A 9,701-nucleotide genomic window follows, 5' to 3' on the forward strand; every position below is an offset into this window, starting at 1 on the left:
ACCATTTTGTGGGACATATGCCTTTTTTATCACTCGGTGTTACACTTTTTGGGGTGTAAGGTGACAAAATTGTTTTTTTTGACACAGTTTCTATTTTTTATGGTATTTATTGTACGGGGTCGATCATGTGATATATTTATAAAGACTGTCATTACAGACGCGGTGATACCTAATATGTGTATTTTTTTTTATTTTTCATTTTTTATAGGAAAAGGCATTTTATTTTTTTAAATTACAATTTTATTTATTTATTTTTACTTTTATTATTTTCACTTTTTTTTTTTTATCAAGTCCCACTTGGATCTTGAAGATCCAGTGGGGCTGATGGCTGTATTATACTTTGCAATGCTTGTGCATTGCAAAGTACAATACTATCAAATGTCCTGTAGATGGCAACAGCGGGTGCTTTTGCAAAGCGTCCGGTTGCCATGGCAACCATTGGGCGCTGCCATCACAGTGCGGCAGCCCCGATGGTTGAGAGAGGAAGCCCCCTCCCTCTATTAACTCCATGGATGCCGCTACCGCGGCATCTAAGTGGTTACAGCAGAGTGTCAGCATACAGCTGAAACTCGCTGCTGATGTCGACATCAAATAAAGCAGGGGGACCGTATCGGGGGCAGGAGGCACAGATAGGGGGCAGCACTGTAAAGGAGGGGCATAGCCAGCAGGAGGGGGCATATTTGGGCGTCTGATGCATGCCTGGAGGGACCGCATCAGGGGTACAATACATGGATGGGGGTGGGGATCGCATCTCGGAGGCAGGGCTCACAGGAGGGGGGGGGGGGTTGGAGGCGCACAGGAAGGGGGCACAGACCGGGGGGCTTCATTACACATTACCTGATATAACCAATCGGATTGATTGCCGGCAAGGGACCACTCTGATTTGTCCCTTGCCGGCATTACTAGACTGTATGCTGTCCCTGACAGCAGTAGGGCAGGGGAAGAAGCTTTAATCCAAGCGTTTTGCAGAGCTTGGGTTAAAGAACTGCCTGACGTCTATACACGTGGTAGCTGCACGGGGTATGTGCAGCTATCACGTATATAGACGGATTACAGTCGGGAAGGGGTTAAGGTCCACCGGGCTCTGGGTGAAAATTGTGGGGGACCGGAGCGCGATGGCTGCTCTTACCGACAGGCAGCCATGCCGGATAAGGGCAGCATCAGCTAATTGCAGCTCCGTGCCCTGTGATTGGCCGATCAGTGAAGACGGCACATCGTAGCAGAAGTTCCAGATCCCTAATCCACCCCCCTTCCCAAGTCCTAATCCCTGTCCCTATCCCGCCTCTCCCTCTTCCCCCCCTTCCTCCCACCCCTCTGATTTTCCCTGCGGCAAAGAAATTTAGAATTTTTTTGTCACTTTTATAAAAAAAAAATTCCTGCTCTGCACCACTTTTTCTGTGTGTGAGCTGTGAACGCCAAGTGCTGATCAGTTCATACTTCACTGCCCAGCACTGCACAGCACCTTGGTGCAGATAAATATTTTTTTAATCTGTCCCTTTTTTCATTTTTTTTTTTAAGAAGTAATAGTTAGAATTATATATATTATATATATATATATATATATATATATATATATATATATACACACACATTTTTTTGCTAGTGTGCTTTTTTTGCATCTACAGTATATTTTTTTTTTACTGCAGTGTCTGCACGAACGCACCAAACGTCCGCTTGCGTGTGTTTTGCAGCCCTGAGCACCAATAAGTACCATTTTTTTACTGGTCGATTTTGTGCTCAGTTTTTTTATTTATTTTTTTGGTGCAAAAAGTACTTTTAGTGTGAGATAGAAATCAATTTTAGTTAGGTAGTGTTAGTATAGATTTTTGCACGCACATAATATCTGTGAACATGCGTGCGTCCTGCGTCTGCTGAGCGCTGATCAGAAACATCCATTTTTTTTACCGGTCTGCTCAGTTTACTTTTTTTTTTTTTTTTTTCATGTAGTTAGTTTTATCTATATATATATATATATATATATATATATATATATATATATATAAATCTCCATTGACATATATATAGAAATTTATTTTAGTTAGGTAGTGTTAGTGTAGGTTTGTGCATGCATACAGCAATTTTTTTATAATTTTTTTTATACTCTTTTCTCTATATTTCAAATTTGTAACAAGCCCCGTCACATGTGAAAACATTACATACACACCCCATACTAAATAAAGTTTTACACATTTCACACAAAGCACCCCAATAAAATAAAAATGGCCCGTCCGTCCCAACGCGTGCTGTCCACATCCGTAGCTCTGTTCCGTGGCACCGCAAAAAATATATAACATGTCCAATTATTGTCCGTTTGCGGACAAGAATAGGCATTTCTACAATGGGCCGCCCGTTCCGTTCTGCAAATTGCGGAAGGCACACGGGCCGCTTCCGTTTTTTTGTGGATCCCGGGGACAAAATCAGTCCAGTATTCAAAGTGTCAAGCAATGTTATAAATTTGTATTCCCAAATTTTTCTAGCTCTTTGGGATTTGAAGTGAACTTTTAGGCCTCTTTCACACGACCGTATGGCTTTTTCAGTGTTTTGCGGTCCGTTTTAAACGTTTTTTGTTTCCGTTTCCATTCTGTTTTTCCGTTCCGTTTTTCCGTATGGCATATACAGTATACAGTAATTTCATAGAATAAATTGGGCTGGGCATAACATTTTCAATAGATGGTTCAGCAAAAAACGGAATGGATACGGAAGACATACGGATGCATTTCTGTATGTGTTCCATTTTTTTGCGGACCCATTGACTTGAATGGAGCCACGGAACATGATTTGCAGGCAATAATAGGACATGTTCTATCTTTAAACGGAACGGAAAAACTGAAATACGGAAACGGAATGCACACGGAGTACATTCCGTTTTTTTGCGGAACCATTGAAATAAATGGTTCCGTATACGGAACGCAAAAAACGGCCTGCAAAACGGGAAAAAAAAAACGTTCTTGTGTTCTGGGCTGCAGAAATGCTTAGCCACAAGAAAGTGTAGCTTCTTCTCTTTAATTGTGTCGCAGTGGGACCTCATCCTTGCATTTGTAAGCAAAACAGTTATGTTGCGTTCGTATTCCAGGACAGTATAATATTTTGCCCTGTACAACTGGGCAGTGAGGCAAAATGTATCATAATAAATGGCTTATGTTAGCTGTTGCATTACATAGTGTCAGTATTAGGCCTTGGTTAAATATTTTGCACTGTTCAACTGTCTACTGGAGCAAAATGTATCATAGTGAATGCATTCTGTTACCTGTTGTGTTGCATAGCATCAGTATTAGGCAATGGTTAAATATTTTGCCATGTTCAAATGAGCAGTGGAGCCAAATTTATTACAGTGGATGCATTATATTAGCAGTTGTTTTACATAGCATCAGTATTAGGCCATAGTTAAATACTGTATTTTGCCCTGTTCAACTGTGTAGTGGAGCGAAATTTATCATAGTGAATGGCTTCTGTTAGCTGTTGTGTAACTTAGCAACAGTATTAGGCCACAGTTAAAGATCCAACTACGATCTTCTTAACTTCATAAATCTTTAATACACGCTGGAGCTTTAAAGGGCTTCTGTCATCCCACTAAACTTTTTTTTTTGCTTACTTATAATCCCTACACTGCGATTTATGCCTACATAATCTAATTAATCATTTTGGTCCTGTAGATTTTGTTTAAAACGTGCTTTTAAAATATGCAAATTACCTTGCTACCAGCAAGTAGGGCGGCTACTTGCTGGTAGCAGCCACATCCTTCCGATCCTAAAGACGCCCCCTCCGCATTGTGATTGACAGGGCCAGGGAACGGAATCATTCTCTGCTGGCCCTGCCTGTTTGCATTCAAAATCCGGCGCCTGCGCCGCGGCCTTACCGGTCTTCAATCGGCTCAGGCGCACTGAGAGGCGGCCGCTCGCTCGGCTGCTCCATCCTCAATGCTCCTGCGCCAATGACGTCAAATCTACACCCGGCAGGGTTGTCAACTGTCCAGAAATTTCTAGACAGTCTGTAAAAATAGATGACTTTATCCTGTGTCAGTGAAAACAAAATAGATGTGTCCATTCTTTTTTTTTGGAGGATAAGGGTACTTGACTAGATTATTTTGTTGTTAATTGTCATTTTATAGCTCACATTAAATGATAATTAGAGGTTATCATTATATTGAGCTATACACATGTATTACTTATAAATTATCGTTCATTATGGTTTTCAAATGTGTCTGTAAAAAATTTGTCTGCCATCATTTTGGGATAAATTGTCCAGGAAAAAGAAAAATTCTGGATGACAACCCTGGTACACATTGATAAATTTGACCTGCCTGTAATACTGATGGCATTACTGATGGCTTATCTGTTATAGGAGCAGAAGAAAGAAAATAATGGAACCACTGGAAATGTCAAATGGCAGTAAAAGACAGCGACTGACAGACACCATTCATTAATATTATTACTGGACAGAAGAAAGTCACTCTGACAGCCACAACCAATTTTATCAAATTCTACATCACTTTGCAGTGCAACATCATTAATTCTGTTACCAAAAATTTTATTCTGCGTTACTATGACAGCCAGGACAAATTTTAAAGGGGTTGTCCAAGTTATATTTATTGATGACCTATCCTCAGGATAGGTCATCAATATCAGATCGGAGGGGGTCCGAAACCCGGCACCCCCTCCGATCAGCTGTTTGAAGAGAAGGCGTGCGCTGTGTCAGCGCTGCCTCCTCTTCACTGTTTACCTTTAGCCGTTGCATCTGCAGTGGTGAGCAGGTGTAATTACACCCAAGCCTTCCTATTGAAATGAATGGGAAGGATTGGGTGTAATTACACCTGCTCACCACTGCAGATGCAACGGCTAGGAGGTAAACAGTGAAGAGGAGGCAGCGTTGACACTGCGCACGCCTTCTCTTCAAACAGCTGATCGGAGGTGGTGCCGGGTGTCGGACCCCCTCCGATCTGATATTGATGACCTATCCTGAGGATAGGTCATCAATAAATATAACTTGGACAACCCCTTTAAACAAATTCTGTCACTGTGCAGTGCAACAAAATTTTAACCCACGTGAATCCTTCCATAAGTTTCCAGGATCCCTCCATACTATGAACCGAGTGCTATTTCACTAAATAAATGTATTAGGGTTTAAACCAGATGGCCGAAGATGGTGGATATATCAAACATGATGGCTGGATTATTGCCGTACAGGACAGGAGCCTGAAAGCTAGTAGCTGCCAAATAATATGGTGACCAAACAGGGGATGTTGCTGGTATGGGGCAACAGCAGGTGAAAGATTAAAAGTCTGGGACCGCCATTATAGCTGGTCATAGACGGACATTAGTGCTGACCATGGCTCCTGCATTTTTAAATGCCTGGCCTCCAACGTAAATATACTGTCAGTGGTCGGGTAAGGATTAACTTCCAGGCCTTCACACTGAGAGGCGTATGCCTGATTCATAGCAATTTGTGAGGAATTAATTCATAGAAAATCAAATTTCTTGTCGAAGTTAAGCAAATCGGCAAAATACAATTCACTCATCTCTAATTATAATATTGCAACATACTAAAGAAAATTATATACAAAAAAGTTTACATTACAGTATATCTAATAGAAGGAATAAAAATGTGCTATGATACAATAAACATTATGGATTTGCTTGATAACACCTTCCTTGTGTAATACTGTAGTCTCAAAAGTAAAGAAGACATTTAAAGAAGCACTCCCACAAAAAATATATATTTATATATATTCTCTGACTCGTTAGAAAGGTACATGATATAAACTGTAGTGACGGTAATCTTCTTGACATTGACTGTGAGCTAATCCTCATCTGTGTCATGTGACTCTCCAAATAAAACAGCATCTTATGTGTGGAAGCTGGTTGCTCTATGCGAGCCTCAAAGTCAGTCTCATAGAAATCAATAAAGAAATAATTGACTCCCTGTCCTGTGTCAGTTGGAGAGTCATCAGTTGGAGAGGATCAGAAGAGAGGTCATAACGCACAAATACAGTCACTGGCAAGATTACATTCACTACAATTTTCATTATGCACCATTCTTATAGGCCGAGAATAAAGATTTTTGTGGGAGTGATTCTTTTTTTTATTATATATATTTTTTATATAATTTATTTATTCGATTTATTTCCTTTACAACACCAAGTTAATACCAAATACAATACCAGATCCGAGTACATCCATCCATCCATATTCTGCTAACATAGCAGGTATAATGAGTTATATGTCACTTTGAGCAGGAAGAAAAAGACAGATCCAATACATAATACATAGTCTATACTGTTATAAAAAAGATCACTCACTCCCTTCTCAGTTCCATATTACATTGGACTCGGATCTCCCACTGTCTATCCTGACTTATCAATCGTGCCCCCCCACCCCCCATAATGGTCAACTCGGTGGACGACGCCAATGATCGCCCCAGTCCCTCCCCCTTCCCCCACTTCGCTTCCTCCCCGGGTGGCGACGGCGCTCATATACCGCCCACCGTAAATACCTCATATCTCTCCATCTTTGCCAGAAGGTTTTTCCATTCCCTAATGCTAGATGCTCTATTTGCTCTCCACTCTCTTGCAATACTAACTTTTGCCGCCATAAGGCCTCTTATCCAGACCCTTTTTTTCTCTTTTTCCCTAATTGATGGTGGAAACGCCCCAGGACAGAAACTTCCAGTTTATATTGAAGGGATATTAAGGACTCTGCACTTAAAAAATCAAAGACCTCTTGCCAGTAGATTTGCATATTTGGGCAAGTCAATATCATATGAATATAGTCGGCGGACTCTTCACGACATTTCCAACATTTTGATTCTCGTTCTTTGTAGATCTTACTAAGCAACATTGGAGTCAGGTATAGTCTATGGATAATATTAAAATAATCCTGAAATTGCTAGATATTGTTGTCTTTTTTATATTTTTATATATACTACCCCACTCAATTGTGTTTACTCCTATATCCTTTGCCCATTTTTCCTCACTATTAAACTTTAGTGTTTTTCCCAATCCTTCCTTATTATCCTGTACACCTGAGAGATGGTCACACTTGTTGTCATGTGTTTGTGACAAAAATCTATAAATTCATGATTTGTTGTAATAAAATATTCCCTATTTTGTGTAGCTTTAAATGCGTGTTTTAGTTGGTGATACCGGTATTGACTCATTAAATCTATATTTATTCCAGGGCATAATTATTTTAGTGCTCTAATTATTCCATTTTCATTAACTGTGATATATAAATAATACCATACTTTACCCAATATTTATAATCCGTGATTAACTGAAATTCTGCTATGTTGCTGTTACACCACAAAGGTGAAAAATTCACAGTGTTCGAAATTCCCAGATTTTTTTTTTATCTTTACCCAAGACAAGTCCACCATTCGACATATTGGGCATTTTTTCCCTTTGATCTTAATAAATCCTGTCTCCAATATGCTAAATATGCTGTATTTAGGGCCGTTAAAGCCCCGCTCCAGATATTGCTTTATATTATTTCCATATTACATTGGACTCGGATCTCCCACTGTCTACCCTGACTTATCACTCGTGCCCCCCCCACCCCCCATAATGGTCAACTCGGTTGACGTCGCCAATGATCGCCCCAGTCCCCCCCCTCCCCCACTCCGCTTCCTCCCCGGGCGGCGACAGCGCTCATATAGTGCCCACCGTAAATACCTCATATCTCTCCATCTTTGCCAGAAGGTTTTTCCATTCCCTAATGCTAGGTGCTCTATTTGCTCCCCACTCTCTTTACATGAAATTGCATAACTATTTTAGTGCTCTAATTATTCCATTTTCATTTACTGTGATATATAAATAATACCATACTTTACCCAATATTTATAATCTGTGATTAACTGAAATTCTGCTATGTTGCTGTTACACCATAAAGGTGAAAAATTCACAGTGTCCGAAATTCCCAGATTTTTTTTTATCTTTACCCAAGACAAGTCCACCATTTGACATATTGGGCATTTTTTCCCTTTGATCTTAATAAATCCCGTCTCCAATATGCTAAATATGCTGTATTTAGGGCCGTTAAAGCCCTGCTCCAGATATTGCTTTATATTATTTCCATCTGACTTTATCCACTGAACTTGAGAGGCCAAATAACATCCCTGAAAAAAAGGGACCGATAGTGCTCCATCCTCTTCCGCTAACCAGAGATATTTTTGCTTGATTTTTACCCTTTTTTTCCCCCAGATTAAGTCATTCAGCAGTCGTTCCAAATGGTTGAAAAAATGATCCTCTATCCAAACTGGACAGGCCGCCAAAATATACAGAATCTGGGGAAGCAAAACTATCTTTATTAATGCAATTCTGTCCACCTGTCCAATTGGTAGCTTCTGCCAAACCCCAATTTTATTTTTACATCTAGTCAACAGGGGGGTGACGTTCAGTCTCATGAAGTCTAGTATACTTGCGCTTAACTTTATACCCAGATATTCCATAGATTCTGTGGTTTTTAGTACCCTAATTCCTAGGGAATTCGGTAGATTTTGCTGTTCTAATAGTAGCAACACTGATTTTGCCCAGTTAATTTTATATCCCGAGATATCACTGAACTTATTTATTAGTTCCATAAGATGAGGGAGCTGCAATATTGGGTTCTCCAAGATCAGAATATCATCTACATACATACTTATCTTATCGGAGGTCCCCTTTATACCAAATCCGGAAATCCCCTTATCCGATCTAATTCTAGCTGCCAATGGTTCTATAAATAAAGCAAACAGTAAAGGGGAAAGAGGACATTCCTGTCTTGTACCTCTATGCAGCTCCATTTGCTCCGACCATACTCCATTGATATTAATTTCTAGACAGTCTGTAAAAACAGATTACTTTTTCCTGTGTCAGTGAAAATAAAATAGATGTGCCCATTCTTTTTTTTTTGGGAGGATAGGGGTACTTGACTAGATTATTTTGTTGTTAATTGTCCTTTTACCATGGTTTTAGATAGCAAAGTTCTTTGTTCAAGTTCCTGAGGTGCCGACACTGTAAGGCAGCCCCTTGGACCCTTACTGACTGAAGTGGATGATTATTGCACGGTCCGGACCTTAGGACCCAACATACCATCAGTCTATCTGCTTCCCTACGAGCCGCGTGTATCATGTGGTGTGCCGCCGGGTCATGTGGGACGCCGCGTATTAGAGACCACACGGGACGCCGAGGTGAGTCCGGGGGGCCGAAGCAAGGTATTTTCTCCACCTCCACCCAGCATAAGAAGAGGGATAATGTACTTTGCCCCATGGGGCTATATTCATCGATACATTATTACTACGTTATGCATGGTAGCACGGTCTAGCTTATAAACCAACATCATTCTAGATCCCCATAGGACATTACACTTAGACTCGGATTGCCCACCTAGGATCAAGTCCACAGTTCGCATCAGCAGTTATCACACTGCTTGTTTGTGCCTTTCAGGCTTTTTATGCCCAAGTGGGCACATTTGCATTGTATTATTTTATGTATGTATATTTTTATGCCAATTTTTATATTAAATGTGGTCATTGTCACCTGATATTGGTGGTCCCAGATAATTGAGTGCCCTCCTATTGTTTACATTTTTGCACTTTTCTCTCTGGATTCGGGTGGATCCGTGGAGTGAGCACCTGGTCTTTTGGGAGTGTTTGGGGTGAGCCGTTGTTCTTTTATCTAGGAATAATTTAAGACCTGTAATAACATTGGCAGAATTATATCCCGTATT

Source organism: Bufo gargarizans, chromosome 3, assembly GCF_014858855.1.
Source record: "Bufo gargarizans isolate SCDJY-AF-19 chromosome 3, ASM1485885v1, whole genome shotgun sequence".
Lineage (NCBI taxonomy): Eukaryota > Metazoa > Chordata > Amphibia > Anura > Bufonidae > Bufo > Bufo gargarizans.